Genomic DNA, 26,376 nt, shown 5'->3' with positions numbered 1-26,376 from the left:
CTATCGATACAGAACAAAGGTGATAAATATGGTAACCTGTCTTGTGATCTCCTTTGTCCTGTTGTCGGATTGATTATAAGCTCTGAGCAAAAAGCTGTTTACAGATAGCTGACTTTATCACCCCTGGCTACAACTTTCCACTGTTGTGATGTAACCAAACCCTAAATTGGTCCTTTCCCTTACCCCTAGATCCCAAAGCCTTGAAGGAGCTCTTGTATTGCCTCAAGATGCACCAACGACCTCTTGGAATTTACTTTCCCAGATTGCCCTGTTGTGGTACTCAGCCAACACAAGCTATCAAGAACCAGTCTTATAACATGTAACAGTGTAAAATAGGTGGGGAGAGGAACTATGTCCTTCTCACTCAGCCAGTCAACATACAAAACAAATCCCTTTCACCCCCCATAAATGACCAGCTTTTCTATGCTGAGTCTGCGGGGAGGATGCCACTGAGATGACTTAAGCACAGCTGGTGGGGGCAAGTCCTCGAGTTTATTTGTGCTCTTTGGTCTTGCCCCCATGCCCTTTACCATGGATCCACTGTGCATTTGTACGTGTACTGGTTTTGGTTGTTCCCATTCCAGCCAGTCCTGCAGTTACTATTATTCTACCATTCTCCCCCAGTAAATGAGGGCCAGTTTAAATCAAAGCATGCACAGAAATGATGATATATCCTTACTCAATAAGCTGGAAGGAAAATGTTAATCATGTTGCTCTTACCTAGCAATCTCCCCAATTACTTTTCCAGAAGAAAGAGAAGATTGGACAATCATGTATATTATAAATCTCAAGTGTTCTTAAAAAGTATTTTAAAATGCCATCATAAAAACTGTGAGAGCTACTGCTGCTGCTGTTGCTGTTGTGGCCACATCTGGTCACTTGGTTGGTCTCTATTACAGCCCAAAATAGCTCATGCAGATCTTAGCAAATATCAGTTTAGTTCACCTGCCTTCCCATCATTGAGGCCCATGCCATTTATTGCTAGGCTGATCCCCTGTCCTTAATTGTTCAACTTATTCTCTGTTTAAAACTCAGAAAGCAAATTGGTGCCCTGTTTTGGGAAAGCAGAGCATGACAAGCTTTAGAAGGGTACTATCAAAAAAGATGTCTACCAAATGGTAAAAGAGTTGGAAATTTGCAGCAAGGTTTCTGCTCTCTCCCTGTTCCCCTCCATCCCTTAAATCTGAACGTGAGATTTTAAAATAAATCAAGTGACAAAAAATTACTCTTAGGTCTGTGCTCCTGCTCTGTTTTCTGTTAATGCTTTTCCTGACATAGAAAGAAAGTTGTTTTGGAGGAGGAAAACTTCAGTCAACAGATGTGTTCACTTGTAGACGTTAGAGTGCTAGAATGGGACCAGATGCAACCTATAATTTCCAATAGCATGTCAGTGCTGGAATCTCTGCATCCCACATGTACCTTCAAACAAAAATGCACAAATAAGAGAAACTGAATCTGTCTTAAACAAACAAACAAACAAAGTTTTATTCTTTTGGCATAGCAGAATGGCATATATGTACCCATCTTGCTATCAATGGAAAAAATCTGTCTTCATTTTTAGAGCATTTTCCCTAAGAAATCTATTAGGGAAAAAACAAAAACAAAGCCTTTTTTAGCACAAGAACCCAAGGATTGGCTTTATATAAAAATGGCAATTTTTTTGAACACTCTAGGCAATCTGCTGTGTATTTTTAATTTAAACTGCTTTCAGATTTATTTTAATAAAAGTACAGCATCAACCCCATAAATAATATCAATACCATTACAATGTATTTTAAAAGGAATATAAATTTGCAATTTTGCTTTGCCTGAATTCATTATTCGCTCCAACTCTAGGATATGCGTTAGCCTTGATTCTGTGCTAATGGCACAATTTAAAATATAATTCAAGGTCACTAGAAAGGTTATATGTGTATGTAGTTTGTGCATCATGCTAAGCCATAGTTGGTGGTTCACACATCATGCTAAGTCAAAAACCAATCAGTCCCCTTATTGCTTGGCAAGATATGCAGACAAAAGTTCTCAGATAACAGGGATGAAAATTCTTATTCTGATTTTGTTCAACTTCTAGCCTTTTCCTAAGGTAGCATTTTCCAGTAATTAACCTATATTAATGAAAGGTAAAGGCAAGAATAATTTGATTACAAGTGGAACAACATGAATCCTCTTCATTTGCTAACGTAATTGAGTCTCCTCATACGATCAGAACTGAATCCAGTCAAAAACAAGCTACTACTTGCTGGCCTGACTCTATCGTATAAAATGAATGCTTGTGCTGTGGCCCGTACATCATATGCAGCCCTCCGACACCCCATGCATGATCCTTCCAGTCCCCAGTTTAGGCCCCCAGAATTTGTGATAAAATGGTCAAAGCTTGGTGACCTAATTTTGTTTTTGTTTTTTGTCGGTCAGTTTTGGTTTTAGTTTTTGAAAGGGAGGAAATGAAAGCAGAAGGCCTCTGGGAAGCAAATCTCCACTCCACTCCCAGCTCCAAATTGCTTACTCCAGTAGAACTGAAATGAATAAGGCTACATTATTTGCAAAAGGACTGATCAGATGTTCCTCCCATTAATCTTCATGCTTCTGATACACATTTTTTTTTTCTAATTTGGGTGGCTAAGGATTTCATAGCTAGCAATAATGGTGAAAACGGAGAGCCCTGCTTAGTACCTCAATTTATAATGAAATATTCTGAATTACAAGAATTTATCTGAATGGAAATTAGAGATGTGCTATCTATTTGTTGAAAGAGGTGTCTTCAATTTTGTTTTCACTGCTGCCTTGAACATAATTTTTGGTAAAATGGCATAATGGCTGGCCAGATGAATCAATCAATCAATCAATGAATGGCAAAACTAGTATTAAAATGAAATTGGGTTGCCAGACACACAAGAACTGGCATCCTTCTGTTCTGTTTGTTCTTTTCTGCTCTCTGTAACTTGTTGATGCATATCAAATGATGCATCTCCTGCCTCATGAAGTATAGGAAACATCACTTCTAGCAACAGTTCCTCTCATCCTTTTAGGTCAGGGTTTTTCAAAGTGGGTTTCATGGATCGCAAGAGTTCTATGAAAACTTGATGGGGTTCCTTGAGCAGCTAAGTGGGAAAAAAGGTTCACTGAAATGCAGCCAATGTTGCCATTCAAACTTTGCCTCTTGATCAGGGGTTCAAAACAACAACATTATCAACAACAACAAACAGGTTCTATGTCTTGAAAATGTTTGAAACTCCCTTCTCTAGATCAGCCCCACTCTTACATAAATCACTCAGGCAGAAATTCCTCTTTGTTGCATTTTTCCAGTCAGATATTGAGAATCCTCCTGGGTTTAATTTTGTTTTCTGAGTTTAGTAATTACTGGGGATAGCATTTTTAAAGTTAGTATTTCAAAGTTCTAAAGTAATATAACTATTGATGAAGATGATGATGATAGCAAATAGCAAACAAATATTTTAGAAATGAATACTTTTTTTTTGGTCTTCTTGATCCAATATCTTTGTCTGGTAAATTCAAGACTATGATGATCTCATATAATCTCATTGTCACAGAGCTTCATCTAGTGTGTGAATCGTGAACCACAAATGAATAACCAGTGGAGGAAATGAGGAATTTGTTTATTTCACCGTTTTGTAACCTGACCCAAGGCATAGCTTCTGGTTGGTGTACAACAGAGTAAAAACACAGAATAAAAACAAAAAGAATAACATACAGTTAAGAGAAATCCTCCAGATGCCATTCAGAAACATTCAATCCTTGTTAAAAGCATGGTGGAATAGAGTTATTTTAACAGGTAGGTGGAAAGGGACCACCCACATCTCTGGTGAGAAGAAGTACCAAATTATCGGAGACACAATACAGAAGGTTGTCCATTTGGTCCATGTCCCTCACACCTCACAGAGTGGAGATTTTAAGCAAACTTCTTCATGATGCTGTTATTCTTACTCAACATTTGGCAAGGTGGAGACTGATATAACCTGATGCTACACAGCATAGGGCTTTGTAGGTCATTGCCAGCACTTTGCATTGGGCTCAGAAGTCTACTGGCAACCAGTGCAGTGACTTTCATAGTGCGTTACTCGATTATGCTAAACTCTGTTATGATGGCATTGTCTGGTCAGCAGTCTAGCTGCTGCATTTTGGATCGGCTTCGTTTTTGAGTTGTCTCCAAAGGTTGTCCCATGTAGAGTGAGTTACAGTAATCCAACTGAGTGGTGACCAAAGAATGAGTTTTTGGCTCCAAGGCATCATGGGGTTCAGCAAACAGAATTATCCTACACAGATGAAAATAAATTTACGTTCTTGATGTTAAAGAGTTAGTGTGTACTTTATCAATGTTCTACATGTTTTCATATTGTAAAAATGAGAAGATGGAACAATATGTTTCCTTGTGGTCTAGATTTAATACTAAGTTAAAGGATTACATTTTCTTTATATTAATATTATATGGATCTTTTGGGGGAGGTCCTTCTCCCTTATGTTTTATTTAATCACTATTTTGTATAGTTATGTATTAAGTATTATGCATAATTGTTTTTATTGCACCATTACTATTGCATTATTTTTATTTCTGTTACATTTCACCTATGTATGTATGTATGTATGTATGTATGTATGTATGTATGTATGCATGCCATCCCGGTCTAGGTATGGTTTTAACTGGCACACCACCAAAGCTTGGCATCCACCTGCTGTTTAAGCAGTAACTTAAGGAACCCCAGATCATGAATGAACCAATTCCATCATGGAAAGCACCACCCTATTCAGTGTCCTCTCAAAACTGCAGTTCTTGGGTGTTTATTGCTAGAGATCAGTCTGAGTCTCCACATTCAGAAGCTGAAGAGCTTGACCAGTCTGAGCTTCAGCCTGCATCATGGGAACTAGCTGAAAAGAATGCACCTGGAGACACAGGTGTAGGCTGACTCAGCTGACCCAGTACCTGAGCTAGGCGAGGTCTGAAGCCCGGCAACACGTTACAAATCAAATCAAATCAAATATCTTTATTACTATCTTTGACCAGCCTTTGTAAAGATAAACAACACAACCATTTGTTATCAGGGGAGGAGGAAAGCAATAAAACAGTACAGCAACATAACTAATTAAAAGTTTTGCACAATTGTATAACATAAATATATTTGGTATATGAGTGTCCAGTCAGCATCCCTTAAAAAAGTAATAAACATAACATTTATCAGTATGGCCCTCAAATTTAGAGGTAGGCAAGATCTGAAGCCTGGCAACATGTTAAAAATTATGAAGAAAAAAACAAAGGAAGTCAAGCCATCTACTTGAAAGAAAGTAGTGTGATTCAGCCAATGAATCAACCTGGAAGTTAGGGATCCAGAAAGGAAATGGACTTTTCGTGGCAATTCAGGTTCTACCCCACTGCCTGTCTGCAACCGCATCTGTATGTCCCTTAGATTGCCCAGCTAAACTTTGGACTGGAACCTGACCACTCCAGGACAATTTCTGACTGGGTTTTTGGTGTCTCTGGATTATCTGAAAAGTAAACTTTTGTGTTTTCATTCTATAAGAACAAAGTTCGTAGTTTGCAACTTGTTTATATTACTGCAGTTAAGAGTTTATGACTGCAACAAATACCTTGAGTTTGTATCAGAAGCTGGCTGTGTGTGTGTTTAACTGGCAGCACAGAACAGTGTTTCTCAACCTTGTCAAGTTTAAGATGTCTGGACTTCAACTCCCAGAATTCCCCAGTCAGCACGCAATGTATAAATGAGTGTCATGCCCATATTGATGACACTTTACCCCAAACCACCAGATGACCTCTTCTAGTGGTTTCCTATACATGTTAAAGAACATGGAAGCGACCATGAATCCTGTGGCAATCCACAATGGTCTCAGTTGCTGCTACCTCCATGATTACAGGCTGGAACTCCCCACTCAAGTAAGAGCAGAACCACTGAAGCATTGTGCCTTTGACCTGCAGCCCTTGTATGTACATATCGAGTGCTGCCATGAGGTCTAATACAACTGAGGGGGGATGTATGTAGGATGTCATATACAAGACTGAAGTTCTTTAAACTGTAGTTTAGGTATGCCAACCTTTCCTTTATTCCTGCCACTGATGCATGCATGTCCCTTGGGTGAGTTCTGTTTAAATTGGGACCTCTCCCTATATTTTGCCATTTTTTTAGTGGTTTGATACCTAAATGGTTAGGAAGGGCAACCCTGTGTAGCACTAGAACCCTGCAATGGGTAAATGCTCAAGAGATAGGGTACAATATTCACAACCACGTTCCATAAATCAAGGGAGCTAATCTTTCCATATATATTAGAGCTGAAACAAGCCAAATTCAAAATTGGCGGCACGATTTCAAAGGGGGATTTTGCAAAACTCAAAATATTGCTATCAGCTGGCAGAGTGACTGGCTATTGAAGTTCCTTCCTCTATGTTTACAAGACATAGAGGAACAAAGAATGGGTGTTGGGGAATGGCAACATATGTATTCCTTGCTGAATTCTGCCTAAAGAATGGCATTCATTTGCATACTGCTAATAGGCACACCCTGTAATTTCAGCCACAGAAAATAGATGGTAATTTAATAGCAGAGGCCTGCTGTGATGTCTCATGTTAATAATAATTACTTACACTGCAGAACATTTACTAACATGTTATAAAACATTATCATAATTAAAATAAATAATATGTGCCAAATCCATCAAATGCTTTTTATGCAGCAAGAAGGAGTCAACCCACCTGTGCAGCCCAAGAAACAGACAGTCCTTCCCACATCCCTCTGTTGTTATTTACCTTACTTGACTGAGACTTCTAATGATGGCAATAACTCCCACTGGAGTTTACCTGCAGTTGTGGGGTGGCATGTTTTGATTGGCATTTATCTGGGAAAGGCTACGGCTCAACGGGCAGCATCATGCCAGGTATGCTCCCTGGTATCTCTCCCCCCCATTTGAAGACCTGGGCTTCTGCAACCAGCCGGTGTAGCCAATTCTGAGCAAGACAGACCAAAGACATGCCTTAGAATAAGGCAATAATCTGCGTTCCTAATATGGATATGTTGTACTGCAGAATTTGACCCCTGTTTAAATACTTCCCTTGGCAGCTTGTTCCATTGCTGAACAGCTCCTACGGTTATGAACTTTATCTCCATGTCCAATGAAAATCTACTTCTCTAAATTTGTTGAAATTCCATTGTTTATTTTCGTCTTCCAGAACAACTCTGAACAATTCTGCCCTATTTTCTGCATGACAACCCTTCAGATACTTGAAATAGCTACATGTCTCCCTGAGCCTCCCTGAACCTCCAGCACCTCCAACCATTCCCTGTAAGTTTTTCCTTTGAGGTCCCTTATCATCTTGGTTCATCTCCTCTGGACCTGCTGGAGTCTGCTGATGTCATTCCTAAAATATGATGCCCAGAATTAGATGCAGACTGACCAATGCAGAATAGAGAAGAAAGATAATTTCTTTTGATCTTGACACTATACTTCTGTTGATACAGCCTAGGATTGCATTGCTTTATTTGTGGGTACATCTCACTGTTGACTCATGTTCAGCTTGTAACCTATCAAAGCACTCAGATCCTTTTTGTGTGCACTGCTGCCCAATATGTTTTCCCCCAGTCCTATATAATGTGTTGATTTATATCCTATATAATGCCTGTATAATGCCTTGTGTTATTATAAAATAAAAATGTACTAAAAATTAGTGGGATCAAGAAATTTTTTCCCCCAATATAATATCTTGAGTGATTTCTCATGAGACTGTCATGTGAGAGGAAGAATGTGGGGTGTATTTGCTGGCTCCATCCTCACTGATCCTGTTCTCCATTGTTCAGGCCTGGGGGACATGAGGCTATACATGGAACTTTAAATCATCATGGTCCTATCAAGAGGGGGAAGAGATGTGTAGCAGGCTCTCCTCTGCAGACTTTCATCTCAAAACGTAAATGGTAGAGAAAATCAAGGAGAGATGCAGCCATACTAACTGGACATTCTGGACTTTGTAGTCTCAATACATCTAAAGCACATAAGAAGCTACGTCTACAGGAGAAGTCTGATATAATGTACTGTAGATGAAGGGTTTTGTGTATTCTGGAGATCAGTAGAAATATAGAAACTATATATTTATGGGAGTTTAAATGGAAGTAAGAAATGAAACTGGAATCATGGACATTATCAAATCTTACTCATCGTTAGGTGACAATTCCTGGTTTGTTTTTTAAAAATGCTATATTGAAATTACAGTGATAACATGAAGCTAGAGTTTGTCTTCTCTCATATCTTCACAATATGTTTACACTTTAATGTCCAGATGTCTTCCTTTTATGCTTAGCCTCAGCAACAACATCTGGAAGATCCTATTAAAGGAAGACTGCTATTGTTCCCTGAAGTAAGAAAGATTTAATTAAAATATGACATTCAGAAACACTAATTAATGCTGCTTTTGTTTGTATCTGAATGTACCCTCATTTTCTAAGGGGGAAATTTGACTGATAGAAGCTGGAGAAAACACAAAGAGGAGCCTACATTGCAGACACAGGAAAAAGCCTTATTTTGGAAAGGAGGAGGAGGACAAGGCGGCATGAGGCCATTTAAATACTGCCTGGCCTGAAAGAGTAGAAGGAATGATGGGATGTAATGATACATATTTGTACGTTAACCATTGTGTGGCTAATACACAATAAATGAGATTAACAACAAATCAGAGAAGATTTACTCTGTTTAACTATCTGCTTTTAGGGACAGATTTCTGTTCTGCATTATTTTTTAACATATTTTTAATTTTAATTGATTAATTAATTACCAGATCATGACTGAAGCAGATGGAGTTGTACTTTATTACTAACCTTTCAGAGTTGAGTTCTGGCTTCTCTTTTCTGTTATACTGTTCTTAAAGCTGCAATGAATATATATTTTATTGCATTCAATGGGGCTACTCCTGAGGAGGCTTGGATAGGATTGCCTGGAGTCTTCCCCATTCAAATCCACAGGAAAAGGACTACTACTGTATTTATGTAAACCTTGCTGTGATAAAGTATCAATAATTGTAATTGCATTTGGTTTCATGTAGACATAAACTGAAGTATTGTCTCATAACCCTAACCCTCTAAACCCTCATGAAGTAACAAGGTTGTAAGAATCCTTATTATGGACGGGACCGAAGTCATGGTCTGAGAAGTTACACCAAGCCTCTATACTGTCTAATGAATATAGTTGGTTTTATATAATTATTTTTACTAGAATGGACATTTAAGCTCACTCTAAGCAATTCTAGTTTTCCCAAGATCTTGCCATCTGCACTTTCTGGCCAGGGGCTGAGTCAGTTCAGAAACTTTTCTCATGGTCTTGGGTTGCTTGAAATCTGAGTGGTAGAAAAACAATGTAGTGCTCACCTGATGACACTGCTGGGCTGAGAGGAAGGAAGTGATTTAGTTTCTCAACGTTTATTTTCTTCCCATGTAGGGAAGCTAAGAGATCTATTGGGCAGCATCTGCCTGGCACACAGAAGTTTGCTGTCTTAATCCCTAGCCTGTCCTGGTTGGATTGAGCAACATTCTACCTGAAGCTCTGGAAAGCTTCTGGAAAGCTCTGAAGCCAGCTAGGTGACCTTGGGCCAGTCACTCTCTCTCAGCCCAAGGAAGCAGGCAATGGCAAAACCACTTCTGAAATGTTGCCAGGAAAACTGCAAGGACGTGTCCAGGCAGTCGCCAGGAGTCAACACTGACTCAAAGGCACTCCCCAAACAACCAACCTGTAGCTTTAGCACCAAAGCAGTCTTGGAAGTGGTAGTTCACCTTTTTCTAAAAAATAAAAATAAAAAAAATTGGAGGGTTTTAAAGAATGAAATGGGTACTTTAAGCCTGCAGAAGTAAAAACACCAATTTGGCCCTTAAAAAAATAAAAACAAAAAAGCTCTTAAAAAGCACAAAAATCAGGATGATTTTTTAAAAATTATTTTGGGACAGTGTTAAAGTATAAAATAAGTATCTTAAGCTTCCACAAACTGTATAAGGCACCCATTTAGCAACTTTATTCCCCCAATTTGCCCTTCCCACCCAGTCATTCATTCATTAGAACTATATCCTACTTTTCCTCCAGGAGTTCATGGCAGTTTACATTGCATTCCGTCCACCAATTTCTACCTATAGCAGTAACCCTATGAGGTAAGTTGGCTGAAAGAATGAGAGTGGCCAAAAGTCACTGAGTGTACTCCTATCGCTGAGATCTGAATTTGGCTCTTCTTGTTCCTCATGTAATACCTTAAGTGCTATCCCACAATGGCTCATGGAGGCCAATGTTTTTTAAAAATGCAGTCTTTGGCTGCAAAAAATTGTATACCCATCGTTATGGCTAGAAAAATGTGCTGGAAATGAATATCCCAGACACCAAAGGACTACCAAAATAAAAACTGTAGTGGTAGAGCACCAGGCTGTAGCTTTGCCTCTTCTATCAGCAAACAAAGTTAAGCAGATTCCACAGAAATAGTAAGAATTTAGAATGAATTATACCAAATAGAATAATTGGAAAAAATTACATCATAGATATAGGCTGCAGAATTCAGATTTTCTGGACACTGGATTACATTGATTGGATTAAAAAAAATGTATCAGAAGCAGCTCATGTCTCATTAGCACAGGAGGAAAAAGCTGGAGATCGTTGTGATTCCTCTTTCATCTTCTGTTCTTCCTTCAGAAAAAGGGCTTCTTTTGCTAAAGGGAAAGGGGAAATCAGTAAATGTTTCTCTCTTTAACAGAAAGCCTCCGCTGGGTCTCCGTACCTTCTATGAATGGAAGAATTTGCTCTTCCAGCTGCTCTGTATGCAACAGAATTCACGCAGATCCAGGGACTTCCGTGGTGATGGTGGGAGCTAAACAAATGACAAGATGGTAGCCAGAACCACACAATCAAAGCCATGCCTTTTTTTACATCTGTACAGCCCTATTTTAACATGCAAAATAACAGTACAAGATTTCTGGTCTTTTATGCCCTAGCAGAAACCAGCCCATGTTCTCACACTGATTTTGTTCATTTTAATAGGGAAACTTGGAAAGGAAAACTTTGGGCCTAATTAAGTAAACTTCTGAACAATATCTGGGCCACAAAAGCATTTTTTTTCTCTGTCCTATATTTTAATCTATCAATAAATTTTGAATAGCCTTGGTCTGTACTCAAGATGGAATGTACTTCAGTCTTGGTATTAATGATAGACTTCAACCTGGGAGAAAAATATACTCTGAGAATGTGGTTCTCTATTTTTCAGAAATGAAAATATGAAAATAGCTTCTGTACTGGCTGTATTTTGATATGATTCTTTCTGTTCAGTATCAGCCAAGAGGAGACCTTCTTAACACATTTCATTTCTGATCTTTTAAAACTGTCAGGCAGGAATGATTTTCAGTCACTTCAGTCTGGAGTGGATTTAAAAACTTGTCCCAAAGGTGGTAGATTAATAGATTTAAAAGGCAAGGAATTAATCTAATGCACTGATCTGTCTCCCAGCCCATAACTTACAGCATAACTGTCACAAGATTATGGCAGTTCTCCAATGAAACAAAGTACTTACATTTGATTTTGCAATAATAAAGCATTTCACTGACCATTACAATTTCTACTTTAATACATAATTATCTATATTCTAAAAGCAGATACCAGAGAGAGTTTTAAAGACTTAAAGGGCATATAATAGTTCATAGTAGTTATATGGAACATATATTGGTTTGACTTTAATTATGAGAAGTAAAATGAACTAGGGCATAATAAAGCTCTTGGCTTTTAAGACCATCTTTCAAAAAACAGCCAAAGCTAACACTTTCATTTGTTGCCAACTGTTGTTAGGAAGAGCCATTTACACCGTATGATAGGGCGGAGCTCCAAAGGAATTTTATTTTATTTTATTTATTATTATAGCTGCCCACTCCCCAAAACTCTGAGTGGCTGTGTCATATTTGTTTTTAAAAAGATTTCTCCCATTTGAAAAACAAAATCTTCTGTGTACTACAGTCTCAGAAGTTGGTGGCAGGTGAAGTAAGATCCCTGTTTGTTTGTTTGTTTTTGGCAATGCTTTCCCTGTAAACTACTTATACAAACTACTCTTTATTGGTTCCATCCTATCTATAGTAAGGGCAAGATACTGCCATTTACCCTAGTAAGCCTCACTGGGAGAATTCATGGAAAATGCTTCCAACAGTATAAAGGATTGTGTAAAGGCTAGATGTTTTGCTTGATGTACTTATTTACTACATAATGAAAACAATTTTTCCCAAAGAAAACAAAGAACTCAACAATATTCTCCCTTCTACCACTCACCTGAAATCTGACATGATCATGCAAAGTTGTTCCACCAACGTTCTACACCAGCTTTTCCTAACTAAAGTTTCTCTAGATGTGTTAGAATTACAAGTCCCAAGACCTTCGGCCAGTGAGGCCAGCAGCTGTAAGAAGTCTCTCATGTACAAAGAGACAAATGGATTGGGATTATTTTGCTTAGAAAATGGATTTCTGAGAGGATCAATAGAAAAAGCACTGCTGTATTTCAGATGGTGAAATTGATATCTGAGTATTCATGCCACAGTTTGGTAGTGTGCCACTCAGTCAATTAACGTGATCAGGAGATTCACTCCCTACCTATAGAAAATTAGCAAGGCAAGGAGAAAGCCATACACCTGACTCATTTGCATGGCATATGACATTGTTTCAAAATGGACTTCCAAGGGCAAGATATTCAGCTGTGCTGAGGCTATATTTTACCCTTCACAAGATACCACTTAAATGGAGGAGGAAACTCCATGTGTTTTGGCATTCACATGAATGCCGTAACTCATATATTACATCATCTGCTTGAAAGAAGAAACAGTGTACATAGCTCCTCAGCTGGCCCATGAACAGGGAAAGAGACAGAACTTTCATCTGTCCTCATGTCAACTCAAATGCCGAGCTACTGAATGGAGCTTGCACGCACATCATTACATTTCTCTGAATCTGATTGCTTGTAGTTGCTTGTGGGCAATGACTCCAATGAAATGAATTTCATTAGAGTGGAAAGGAAATTTCTACTTGTGGGGCTTCTAACTATTTTAACCCAAGCACCTCTCCAGTCTGCTCCATTATCTCAAAGCTTTGGCATGTTTGGACATATCTATCTCCTGTGTCCACCACCTTGAAACATGGTGCTGTTTGGGATTTTACCTGTGCTGTGATGACTATTGCCCACTTGTTGATTGTTCTGTGATTTTTCCTTGTCTGTAAAAATGAAGCATCTTCAGCTTCATAGATTTCAGTGGAAAGTCTGATCCCACAGTAGACTTGCATACACTGGACTGGATTTTACCTAGTTGGCTATTTTTGAAACGGTGCTGTAGGTATTATTTTTAAAATGGAGAAAGCAGTTTCAGATAAATACATTAACCCCCCCCCCTTCAAAGAATCTTCAAATTTTTCTGCCTTCTAAAATGCCTCTGTTAAGACCTGCCTTTTCCCAAAGAAATGAGCCCGCGACAAGCTTGGGGGTTTAAGAGGTGTACGTACATGCATTGCTTTTCACAGGAGAGAGCGGACAGCATTCCCCACAAGACCTTGGTTTGCACACACCCTTCCTTCCCAACTTCCACTCTCAGATGCATTTTAATATGATTTCCACTTACTAAAAACAACACTACCTGCTTATTTTCCCCTTAGCGTGTTTTTTTTTTTTAAACCTTGTAGGAAAAGAAGGGAGAAAAAGTAAACAGATTGTATAACAAAGTGTTCTGTAGCTGTCAGCGAGGGCTTTGGAAATAAAACATTTCCCTCCCAACTCACAATTGGCTGACAATCGGCACATAATGAATAATACCTCTTGGGGACCAGCCGCAAAAGATGTGTGGGAAAACTTTAATTAAAAGCTTGTCAGTACAATTTTACCTGGGTGACATCATCTGACTGAAATCTCGCTGTTGGGCTTTGTTGTCTGTTGAATCACAGGTAGCTGGCTTGTTTTGCTGACAGCAAACAATTAAAAAAAATACTTTAGAACACTGGGGGGAAGAGGTTTAGCTGCCAGTAGAATCCAACCCATTTACTGTGGTGTAATTTTCTAATTAGCAGTTGCAGAAGTCTCATGCTTGCCTTCACTCCTGGAAGTGCAGAGTGACAACTGAATCTGGGTAGCATCCCATTATCTCCACTAAGACTCTTCCCCAACATTATGCACATCAAATGTGTCATGATGAAGCTGGCTGAGGGTCCATTCTAGGACAGCATACTGTTTACAACAGCAGCCAAGCTGATGCAAGGGCCTGGAGGAAGAGACCTTTCCCTATTGCATGCCCTGAATAGCTGAGGGTCTTCTGAGCTAGACTGCCTCTGGACGGGAAGATGACATCAAGGCATCATGGACAATGAGCTGTAGACCTTCAATTAAATTCTGAACTCAAATAAAATTTGAATCCCTTTTTAAAAAAGAGAACTGAACAACTATTGTCGAATAAAGTCCATACAATAACTGTGTATATGAATTATATATTTCGGTGGATTTGTGAAACATATCATTGATGACCCTCAGTTTCCCTGAAGTGAAGCAGTAGGAAGACAAAGCAGAGCATAGACAAAGCATACTTTTTAAATGGTTTTAAACTGTATTTTAATGAATTTGTTGAATTATGCTGATTGTTTAGTTTTGTGTTTTAATTGTGTGCACTGCCCAGAGTCATATGTGTGAGATGGGCAGCTATTAAAATTCAGTAAATAAACTAAATAGAGCCAGTTTTGGTCTAGTGGTTAAGGCATCAGTCTAGAAACCAGGAGATGGTGAGTTCTAGTCTCACCTTAGGCATGAAGCCAGTTGGGTGACCTTGGGCCAGTTACTCTCTCTCAGCCCTAGGAAGGAGGCAATGGCAAACCACTTCCAAAATCTTGCCAAGAAAACTGCAGGGACTTGTCCAGGCAGTTGCCAGGAGTCAACAGTGACTCAAAGGCATATAAATCAATCAATCAATCAATCAATAAAAAATACTGACATTCCCAGAAGAGAGATGTGATTGCAGCTTATTTCATTAATATACATTAAACTGATGATTTTTTTTTTTAACAAGGGACATAAAGGTGTTATAAAGTCACCATAGTTCCTCTGCCATTTAAAATAATGGCACATGTTAGTGAATTTTCATTTCTCACCTTATAATGCTCATGCAAGTAGACCACTTATTGAAAGAGCTGGTTTAACTTATATTAAATTGTGGTTTCTAGGTAATGTCCAAATTAAGTATAGTTCTTTGAGTAGCCCGCCCCCTTTTCCCCCCACAGTGACTAGTCCTGAGTTTGAGAAACTGTCCCTCAAGGGAAAACTCCCAACTGTGGGGTCACTTTCTTATCTGATTCCCATCCACAACCCTTCAACCAAACCTGCCGTCAAATCTCCAACCAGCTGGGGACTCTAAGGGGTGTCCCCCCTCTGCCAGATCCAGTAGGTCCCAAAATCAACTTCTGATTTTGGATAGATCAACAAACAGCTTTTACTTTGCTACATGTAATGGCACCAAAGCTAAAGAATAGTTCTCCTTTACCATATGCATGAATACAATAATCATACTGTACCAATCTACAAAACCAGATTTACACAGATTCAAAAATAACTTCACATAGCAATAACTACTGAACTCACTGGGCTGGAATCTCTGTGTGTGGGGGCCTCCTGACCATCTCCCTCACCCATCCCAACAGTTTCCTTAAAGGGACAATTTCAGCCCCATAATATGCAGACAACACAGTCCAATTCTTTCCTTGGCAAGGATGCTCAGCTATAGCTGCCTTGCCAAAAAGTCTCATTTTTGGGGACTTGCACTCTCTTGGATCTCCTTGTTGGCTCATCCAGATCCTGTCAGCTTCTTGTCATCTCTTTGGCTCTGCTTAGTCCTGATCCATTTTCTCAGCCATCACACAGCGTGTTCTCTTGCTCTCTTGGCCTCAATCCTCTCTTCGGCTGATGCACTGAATGAGTCCCTTGCTCACTGATCCACCTTCCTTGAACTCCAGCCATAGACAGGCACACCAGCAGGGTGTATAAAGAGCAAAACCCCTTGTGCATTTTATCTTACCTCTTACTCACAAGTATTTTTTTTGTCACTTGCTTTCTATCTTATCTCCCTTTTGTCTTGTCTCTGACTCATGAGTAAACTTATCTCACTTTAAAGCTTTATCTCTCCTTTCTCCCTTAGCTCTCAATTTTTTTTCTTGCTCTCTTAAATCTCTGTCATTGCAAGGAGGGTGGCCTGAAAGCTGCTGATTACCCATTGTTTGGGATTAAATGACTACTTCTTGCTAAATAAGCAGAAACTGCTAAAGAAATTGTAAAAGGAGAAGGAGAACAGCCATGTAGTTGTTGACTTATTACTACAAGGAATCAAAACAGATGCTAGCCAATAGAGGAGACTTACTTAAGAAGTGAAAGAAGCAGGAACACTGGGGAAAAGGGATGATGTAATACTAGAGTTCTTTATTTTAAAGGAAACAAAATCTGAATATGCATCTTGGACTCGAAAAAAGGGGATTTTAATAATTCTAGAACAATGATATATAGGATTCTATGGCAGCAGAAAATAATGAACCTAGATGAATTGCATCTTAGGTACAGAAGGAACTTGCTGATGACTTTTACTTAGCTGAACCTTTACTTTTGAGCAATCCTGGGGAACTGATGGAGGGCCAGATGACTAGAGGGTGGCAAACGTTGCCCCTGGTTTCAAAAAGGGGGGAAAGCAAAATCCAGAAAACTACTGTCTAGTCAGTGTGGCATCATACCTAGGAAAATTCTAGAGGAGAATGTAAACACAGCATGTACCGTGAAAACAATTTGGTGATGACCATAATCAGCATGGAATTGTCAAGAAGGAATCTTCTAAGACTAACCTTATCCCATTTTTTAAAGTTAACTCCCTTAGTATTGAGAGAATGCTATAGACATAGAATATATGAATTTAAATTATTATGATGATGATTCAATTTCAGTGGCACTGTTTAGCAAGCTATTGTGGGTTAAATGGCATGACAGTTAAGTGAATGCATACCTAGCATGCATTCAGAGAATACTTATCAATGGTTTCTCATCAAACTGGAGGTAGGTGTTCAGTGGGATGCTATAAGATTAAAGTTTTTCAGATTTGCAGGTGACACAACACTAGATAGGACAGCTAATATTCTAGAATAAAGAAATAAAATTCAAAATGATCTTGATAGATGAGAGAAATTGGCTGGCAATTCTAGAAAGGACTTCAGCAAGCCACATGCAAAGTTATGCATTTCAGAAAACAAAATCAAATGCAATAGTACTTGTGAAACCAATCTAGGGAGAGTTATGGATTACCAACTGACAATGAGTCACCAGTGAGACTGAGCTACAAAAAGGCAAATGCAAATTTAGGTTTCATTAACAGAACATTTTCCAAATCCTGAACAATAATGATTTCACCATATTCCGTGATCATTGAATACTGAGTCTAGTTTTCAGCACAAAACTTTAAAGGGGATTCAAACAAACCTGGATAAGTTCAGAGAAGGGTAATGAGGTACTAGGGGTACTTCAAGGTACTGACTCCGATGGAGAGCAATGGAAGGTAATGGAGATTTTTGATACTGAGAAGAGAAGGGGGTGCACATCATAGCACTCTTGAAATAATCTGTCTCTTCAAAATACGAGACACAGAATAATTGGTTAAAGTTGTAGGAAGGCCGGTAAAAGGATTTTCTAACATTAAACCAATTACACAGAGGAGGTTGTCGTGAGCTCCTCTTTACTGGATGGGTTTAAATGCATGCTAGACAGCCATCTGTTAGGGATGCTTTAATTTGGATTCCTGTGCTGAGTAAGAACTTGGATTTGATAGCCTAAATAACCCCTTCCAGTTATATGATTTTATAGATTAAGCTCTAATGAAGGCCTTGTTCACACTTGTAGTTTAACAATATACAACCATACTTTGACAACAACAACATTCCCCCTTGGCCCCATGATGCTGTATATTAGTTGTATTTGGCTGGATCTTCTAACTTCCTCACTGAGGAATCACTTAGGCATCACAATAAACACTAATTAGCCAGGGTTTAACCCCAAAAGCTTAAACTTAGCCCCCAAACTTTTGTTGTTGTTGTTACCAGGGAGAGTCTTGCTCAGATCATTTGCCCATGCAGCGGGTCTATTTAAGATTGCTACTTGGAGTAATAAAAGTCCTTCTTGGATATCCAAAATTACCTACATTATCCCCCACACAGTATTAGCAAGTCTACATCAAGATGATGGAATCATTGGTAGAATGGCTAAACTGAGTCCCAACAACTCATTTGTTATGTGAACTCAAAGACAGAATTAATTATTATCAATAACTAGTAGGGTTATTCATAATAATTAAAACTTGGCCATTGTTCAAATGATTTGTAGTAATTAGGGATAATGCTTAATGTTGAAGGCAGATTAACTTATTTTCACTTGATATGAGTTAGTAAGAAGCATTGTATGAAGTAAAATGAATGTGTGGGAGAGTGCGGGGAAAGGCCTGAATCAACCTGTAGAGATCAGGTAGAAGATTTCCATTGAAGTTCTTATCTGTGGAACAATCTTACTTTGAGAGGGTGTTGGTTTCTGTATTCACCATTTCAGGCTTCAGTTGCTGTGTGGTCTATAAACATATTGCTTTCAAGAAATGGAGGATGTTGAAAATAACTAAGGTATAAACATCAGCAATGAATTTTGATTAGGACTGCTGAGTCTGCAGCAATTCTGTATCATTGATCTGTACATGTTAAACATTCACAAGATTTTGAAACCAAATGCCAGATTTCAAAATTCAAGTTTTAATGTTGAAATCTGACTTTACACATCAATGTTAGAATTGTAAAACTATATACACATACATACACAAACATTTAACTTTTCCCCCTTTAGAAATTGAATAAATTGTATCCCTAAGCAGATGAGGTTATTGGAGACATGCCATGTTCTGCACCCAGTAGCCATTCTCTTCCCGCTTTCTTTGGTGCCAATATTTCTTTGGATGGCTATTTGCCATCAGAAGTTTATTGAAATTAACAGCTGAGTGATTGGATCTAGCTTATGATTACTCAGTAAATAGGAGATAGTAACTGGCCCAAGTTCATCTAGTGAGCTTCATCACTAAGAGGTGATTGCTGATCTTTATCAGGAAGATCATAATTAATGCCTTGCATTATATGTAAAGCTGCTCTTCAAAGAAAAACAGTGTTCTGACAAGAAGATCATGTGCACAAATGTGGCAACAAAATTCTCTTTGTTCAACAGTAGTTTGAAAACAGGAAGACAATGGAAACAGATATTGTGTGCAAAAAAAAGGGGGGGGGATACGATGAGGAAGGAAAGATAACCACATTCCATCAATTCTGCATTAGCCTGATGAGTTCACCTCTCTTTCTATACCTGAACAAAGCTTTTACTACCAGAAGCCTCATCTGGAGGACTAGTTAGAAATGTGGATGGCACATATTAATTCATATGCATCATTCACCATTTTTTCTACTGTTAAGCAAGCTATCTTAAATCTAAAAAAAAACAATTTTGCAACATGTAATGACTTTTTATGTGAGGCTAGTTTAATAAAAAGATGTATGTTTTGTTGACTTTTTGCTGCTCCTTTTGTGTGTATATATATAAATAACATATATATTGTAGTAATGTAGTGTATGTATGTATGTGTGTCTACACACACATATAACAAAAGTTGAATGGCCTCTGTAAATGTCAATGTGAAAAACAAATGTACCAGATTTAATGCTAATCCCCACATTGTTAACACTCTGTCCTCTTTGTTTGCTGAACCTCACTGAATTAATCCTGAAATTTCTTCTGCTGGTCCTGCAACATTAAATGTGATTTATGGCATCTGGAATTCCTTATGGGTTACTTGGGTTTTCTTTTCTTTTCTTTTCTTTTTTCTCTTCCTTCCTTCCTTCCTTCCTTCCTTCCTTCCTTCCTTCCTTCCTTCCTTCCTTCCTTCCTTCCTTCCTTCCTTCCTTTTCTTTTTTCTTTTTGAATGAGCTGAGGGATCCCTTTACTGTTAACAAGCAAAGCAGAAATTTCTTCACCATCTTGGCTTCCAGTTAAAATAGAGCACTTCAAATAGAAAGAGTATCATTTGCTGTTCATATCTGAATTTTTAACTGGAAAACAATGTACCCATCCATGGCCAATTGTGAATAAATTGGAAGTGAAATGGAAACTGGAAAAACAAAAATAAAACATGATCAGGTGGTTTGTTTGAATGAAGCAAGAGTCAAGTTAGTAAAAATTGCTAAATTCCATCTGGAAAATATTCCTTCTCACTTTCACACTACACAGTTATACACAAACCACAAGGCAAGAGTACAATTCCCATCAACTCTTAACATTGGCCATGCTAGATAAAGTTGATGGGACTAGAGACCAATAATATCTTGAAGGACACAAGTTTGCCATTCCTACCATAAAGGAAGAGCAGGGCTAGACCAATCAGTGGATTGACATGGTACTGGTCAGCTTCTTACCTGAAAGGGGAAATTTCACAGATACATCTTTTCCAGCTTCAATCCAGAACTAGCTCATTCCTATATCGAGAGCAGGCAATGAATTTTCTTCTATATCCCTCTGGGCCTTTAATTTTCAGGAAGGTTACTTTATTTTCTGCAATATTATTTAAATATAAATATATAAAAAAACAGACAGATTTTTCATGGAATAAAAGCTGAGAGTGGCTGAAAGCTGAGGTTCTCAAGACGAATATTGCAGCCCAGTTAACATGTTGTGGCTTTGTGCATTTCTGCAGAAACACATATAGCTTCTAGTGTTTTATGATTGAGGGGCATCTAAATGTTCGTGGACACCTCTTTTAACACCAAATTCCACTTTGCTCTCTCTTTGCAGTTGCCGAAGCTTAATCCCGATCTCCTTGTACATGTTTGTAACCACATCTTTAACTTTCTGAAATACACTGTCCCCACCCCACCTCAGCCATTTATTCAAAGCCAGCCTGTCCATATCTTCTCATTGCTTTACGATGGAGGAAGATCTCCAGGGATAAGGAAAATGCCTATGTTCGCGTTTGTAGCTGTACAGCTTAAGTAGCATGTGGCCACAAGGAAACTGTGCCTCCATTGGAAAGAGACTTTGATTCCAGGTAGGAAAACCTAAAAATGTTTGTAGGCTGAATGGATCTGAATTAATAAATAAATAAATAGATCAGTTTTTACAGTGACAAAAAACTGGGTGAGGAGACAAGAAGATGAAGTACTTTAAATTTAAATATACAAATATTTGATAATCACATGGTAAGTTAAATGGCATCGGCAGAGGGAAAAACAATGAAACTATTCAGAAAGAAATATAGGCAGAGTCCATAGCTCTTAATTGTTAGCCCCTAAGAGTATGTGACAGTGCTTCATAACACATAGATTAATACTAATATTTGTATCATTAGAATACCATACATGAATTAAACACAGCATCCTGTTTTGGAATTCTCACTTATTTTTTGTTAAATAAATGATTAGGAATGAAGTTGTTTGCTGGTAGCGGTATTTTTTTCCTATGTACTTACTCTTTATCACAGTTTTGTGACCCTTCAGTTCTCAGAAACGTATTGTTTGGCTATGGCTTTTGCATTTTTCTACTGAACCAACATGGCTATATGCACCTTGAGATTCATCTAAGTCAGATTTCCTTTTCCCTTTCTTCTCTTAAATTCCACCAAAAGAATAAGCTGACAAATACAACAAAATGACATTACAGGTACAAGAAGCAGCCTTTCTGAAGGCTTTCACATATTAAACAACAAACTAAAGAGTCTGTTTGCATAAATGCAGCCCAGCATTCTCTGAGCTTTGTTAGTTATCTGCATCCAGGGAATATTAATGTATTTGGAGGACATGTAATTCTGAAGTTGTACAATCTGCCTCATTCTATGGAAAGTGAAAATCCAGCCTCATTTTTTTTTCTCCTCTGAGTTCATCAACTTGTGATTAAGAAGGATTTGGGAATTAGGGTTCAAGAGAAGAAAGTATGATTTGGGATGATATGTAAATGGACACCTGACTACAAAACCAGACTGGTTCTTGTGAACAAAGTTTATGTACATCTTGGCTAGTAACACATAGGTTATGTCCATTCAACTTGTATTTTGTATTTTTTGTGAGATAGAGCTGAAACATAAAGAGTCTATGTAGACTCTAATTTTGTTTTAACTATTTTGGGTTGTATTAATATTTTAACAAAAGCAATCTTATTGGTTTATTTATGCTTGCAAATCTGATTGCTATCTCAAAAGGACCCCCTAGAGAAGCAATTACATTGTCTTATATTCATAGTTCATTTATACAGTATGTTGTGTGTGAAAGATTTCCCATGATTTTACTTGTGTATCTTTTTTCTGCAATATTGAATTTAAAGCACACCTGTTTACCATATCAGTGATTAAAATATTTAAATTGTGTTTCAAATGCATATGTCTAGAACATCAGTGGATTTCTCCACATATTGCTCATAGAAAAGCAAAAGCAACTCCCCCACCCCCGCAAAATGGCATACTCCTAATTCTTCCCATAGATATCTTTGTGTTATTTTTAAGATATAAACATTATATTACATGGATAACATGTGGCTGTCAAAGGAAGGTCAAACATTCAACCATTTATTCTTCTATGTGTTGAGAATTGGAGAGGGGAGGTTACCATAATAACTTCATAGTACATTCAATTTTCTTCTCCATTGTCAAACACTTTAAAACCCAACATTTATTTATTTATTTATTTATGTATTTATTTAATTAAATTTTTCAACCGCCCATCTCCCCCCAATGGGGGAACTCTGGGCGATTCACAATAAACATTAGAACATAAAATATATAAACACATAAAACCATAAATTAAAACATAACTAAAAAGAAGAAGGAGAGACCAAGGGGATGAAAAACTGAGGCTGAAGGCCGCGGCCTCTATTTCCTTGTGATCGTTAATACTACGCCCTTGACTTCAAGTTACAATGGGTCAGTTGACTTCCGGTTTGTGATAGCCCTGTAAGGAATGTCTCTCACCTCTCCTGATTAAAGGGTTTTGAAACTTCTGAATTATCAGAATGTGTGGATAAAGATTGACTATTTGGTAATTAATTTTTTTTCATTATATATTATCTTGTTTTTAACGAGCTATTGGCATGGCAACTAGACTTAAATGATCAACAGTTAGCTTAATTCCAACTGCATCACCATCTGCTGAACCAGGAAATATGACGGAGAAGGATTCTTCTACTAACTTATTAAAAGAGATCCTGGTTCAAGTAAAAGTTTTGAAGCAAATACAAGAAGAACCAGCAGAGCTTAAAGATTATTTAAAGCAGATGCAAGGTAAGCTGGCTCACTATGAGGATCGATTGGCTGCTCATGAGGCTATAACTCAAGCTAGTTATAATATTCTGGATAAATGAATTACCTATTTAGAATCACAACTGCACAGGAAAAATTTATGTGTGATTGGCATTGAACCCCCCACTCCTGAGTCAATCAAATCTGGCTGGATTTATGGAGGATTTTTTTCCTAGACTGGGAGCAGACTTTCCAGTCGAGATTGAACACATCATTAAAATTCCTTTAACGAGACGGAAGACTGGAACTAGTTCCAATATTATTATTGTGCACTTCCTTTGTGTTACCACAAGAGATGAGATTTTACATATATTTCACGAGGAATCAGTAAAGTCTCCATTGAAGGTGGGTTCTAGCCAAAGTAAGATATTGGTTTATCCTGATTTTACTAAAGAAGTTTCTGAAAAAAGGATGTTCACAAAAAGCTAGAAATCTTGCTAGATCAGCACAACTTCAATATTTCATGCATTTTCCAGCTATATTCTGTGTTAATCATCAAGATGAGATTCACAAATCTGAGAATCGTTTGAATGCAGAGGCCTTTATCCTATCGTTGAAATCTGCTGATGGATAAGCCTGATTATGTCTCAGTTCATAGCAACTGTTAAGAGAGAAGTTTGAGTCGGCCCAAAGAAAAAAAGCCTCAATTTAAAAGACTCTAAGCTTTCACTTTTTTTTTCTGTACTCTTCTTCACTTCATGATAATGAGTTTGGGCATACTGCCAACTTAAGTCTTTATCTGTACACATAACTTCTTAGCTTAAAGGCTAGTTTGAAACTGCTCTGTATATTTGCCTATAATAAGAGAGATGAAACTATATTTCTATCCCACTGAGAAGTCATGCATTTCTTTCTATTTATTTTTTTATGTCTTTTTTTTAGGGTTCTCCTTAGTTTTTGTAATAATGTGATTTGTTTGCTGTTTTATTTTCATGCACATAACCATGTTTTTCTTTTCTTTTTTTAAGACTAGATTCTATATACATGTAATACAATGTTATTTGAACTTAAATTTGAATTCCTATGAAGGTTCTACATCCGTGAGCAATATTAGAAAACATGATAAATATTTAAACATAGAAAAGTTTATTATTAGATATTTGGTAAATGGTACAGGTTATAAAATGAATTGGTATTGGGAGAATTTTGATAAGTGGGCAAAAATAAAATTAATGGATGAAGTTAGTCTTAATGTAAAAGGGCTGCGAGAATCTAAGAAACAAATATAATTTTAGTATATTTGAAATTGTTAAGGGCAGGTATTGCTTATCTGCAGGTAATTCATCTGATGGAACAGGATAAATCTTTATTAATGAAGGACTGGGTGGAACAGTTTTACCTCACAGATATTTTGACAACAGATACAGGTGTGGCCATTTTCATTTGAAAAGGATTTCCAATTGATGTACAACAGGTTATTACAGATGTGCATGGGTGTTATTTGATCTTATGTGCTAAAATAGCAGGGATTGCCATAGCTATGGTTAATGTTTATGGACTTAATTTAGATTCTTCTATTATGTTTTATGAATGTTTTCAACACTTGAATGAATGTAATTATGATAAAGTGATAATAGGAGATTTTAATGAAATATTGGTTCCTGAGCTTGATAGAAATACACTGGTATGGGGAAAAAAAAATTAGTGAGGGAAACAATTAAGGCCTACATGGAAGAATTGAATTTAATAGACCCTTGGCATTTCAGGTACCCAACTAAAGAGAATATACATTTTATTCAAGTGTGCACCAAAAAAATTTTAGGCTTGATTATTTTTTAATACCATCAACTCTATTTTATCAAATTCAAGAAGTTAATATTGATGTTCATTATGTATCAGACCATAGTGCAATTATTTTGAATTGTGTGTTTCAGAAACTAGTCAAGGTATCAAGAAATTGGTATTTCAATGTCTCCTTGATGAATGATAAAGAATTTGTACAACAAATGCGGGTAGAGACTTGGCAATACTTTGATCTGAATTCAGAAACATCAAGTGCTTGAATTTTTGAATCAGAAGCATATACATCTTATATCCTAGGTTGAATTATTGCTTATGCATCATATAAACATAAGATTAAAAATAAAAGGGAAAACAATTTGAAAGATGAATTGCAACATTTATGGGACACAGATGGTTAGATGCTCATCTACTAGCTTGTACAGAGAAATACAGAAGAAGAAATATGAATTAAATACTATAATATCACAGCAGACAGAATTCATGTTAATATGTTTATGACAGAGATATTGGGAAAATGGTGAAAGATCCAATAAAATTTTGGCCAATAGCTTAAAGTAAAAAAAAGATAGGGTAATTATTCCAATTATTAGAGGTGAAAGAGATGAAATATATAAAACTTCAAAGGAAATAAATTGTCAATTTTTAAAATTCTATTCAGAATTATATAGCAAACCAGATAATATATTGAATGAGGGTATAGAGGCCTTTCTAAATAATATAAACCTACCACACTTAGATGATGCACAAAAACAACTTTTGTTTGCTCCATTATCTGAGGTAGAGATTGAACAAATAATTTTAAAAATGGCAAGTGGTAAAACACCAGGATTGGATGGGTGTCCTATAGAATGGGATAAAATATTTATTGAACTTTTGGTGCCAAAACTCTGTCAATTGTAAGATAAGATACTTGATAAGGGAATATTATCAGAGGCATTTAATCAGGCTTATATTGCAATTATATCAAAACCAGATAAAGATCATACTCATTGTGCTAATTATCGTCCAATTTTAATGGACCAATGTTGATACAAAGATTTTAGCAGCAGTGCTAGCAAATAGATTACAGCAAGTGATATTGTTCATTATTAAGAATGATCAAGGAGGTTTTGTAAGCACTAGGCAAGCAGCAGACAACATTAGGTTAGTTGTAGATTTAATAGACTTGAATAAAAATGAAGACCAATTTGTAATTTTATCGTTAGATGCTGAAAAAGCTTTAGACAAAATATATAGAGAGTTCTTGTTTGCTGTACAGATGTCCTTT

At 37.3% G+C, this 26,376-nt stretch overlaps 1 protein-coding gene across 1 annotated transcript in view; it reads left to right on the top strand.

The window, feature by feature from the left end:
* IRX2 (iroquois homeobox 2) overlaps positions 1-23,614 on the top strand; it is a 59,649-nt gene extending 36,035 nt beyond the window's left edge. The window contains exon 5 of the mRNA XM_088131485.1: positions 20,876-23,614. The gene's annotated coding sequence lies outside the window, so the exon portion shown is untranslated. The remainder of the gene's footprint in view (positions 1-20,875) is intronic.
* The last annotated feature ends 2,762 nt before the right edge of the window (positions 23,615-26,376 follow it).

This window comes from Python bivittatus, unplaced genomic scaffold, assembly GCF_059951505.1.
Source record: "Python bivittatus isolate LINGU-HERP-01145 unplaced genomic scaffold, Pbiv_v1 ctg000960_np1212, whole genome shotgun sequence".
Lineage (NCBI taxonomy): Eukaryota > Metazoa > Chordata > Lepidosauria > Squamata > Pythonidae > Python > Python bivittatus.
This window is presented reverse-complemented; position numbering and strand designations above follow the sequence as displayed.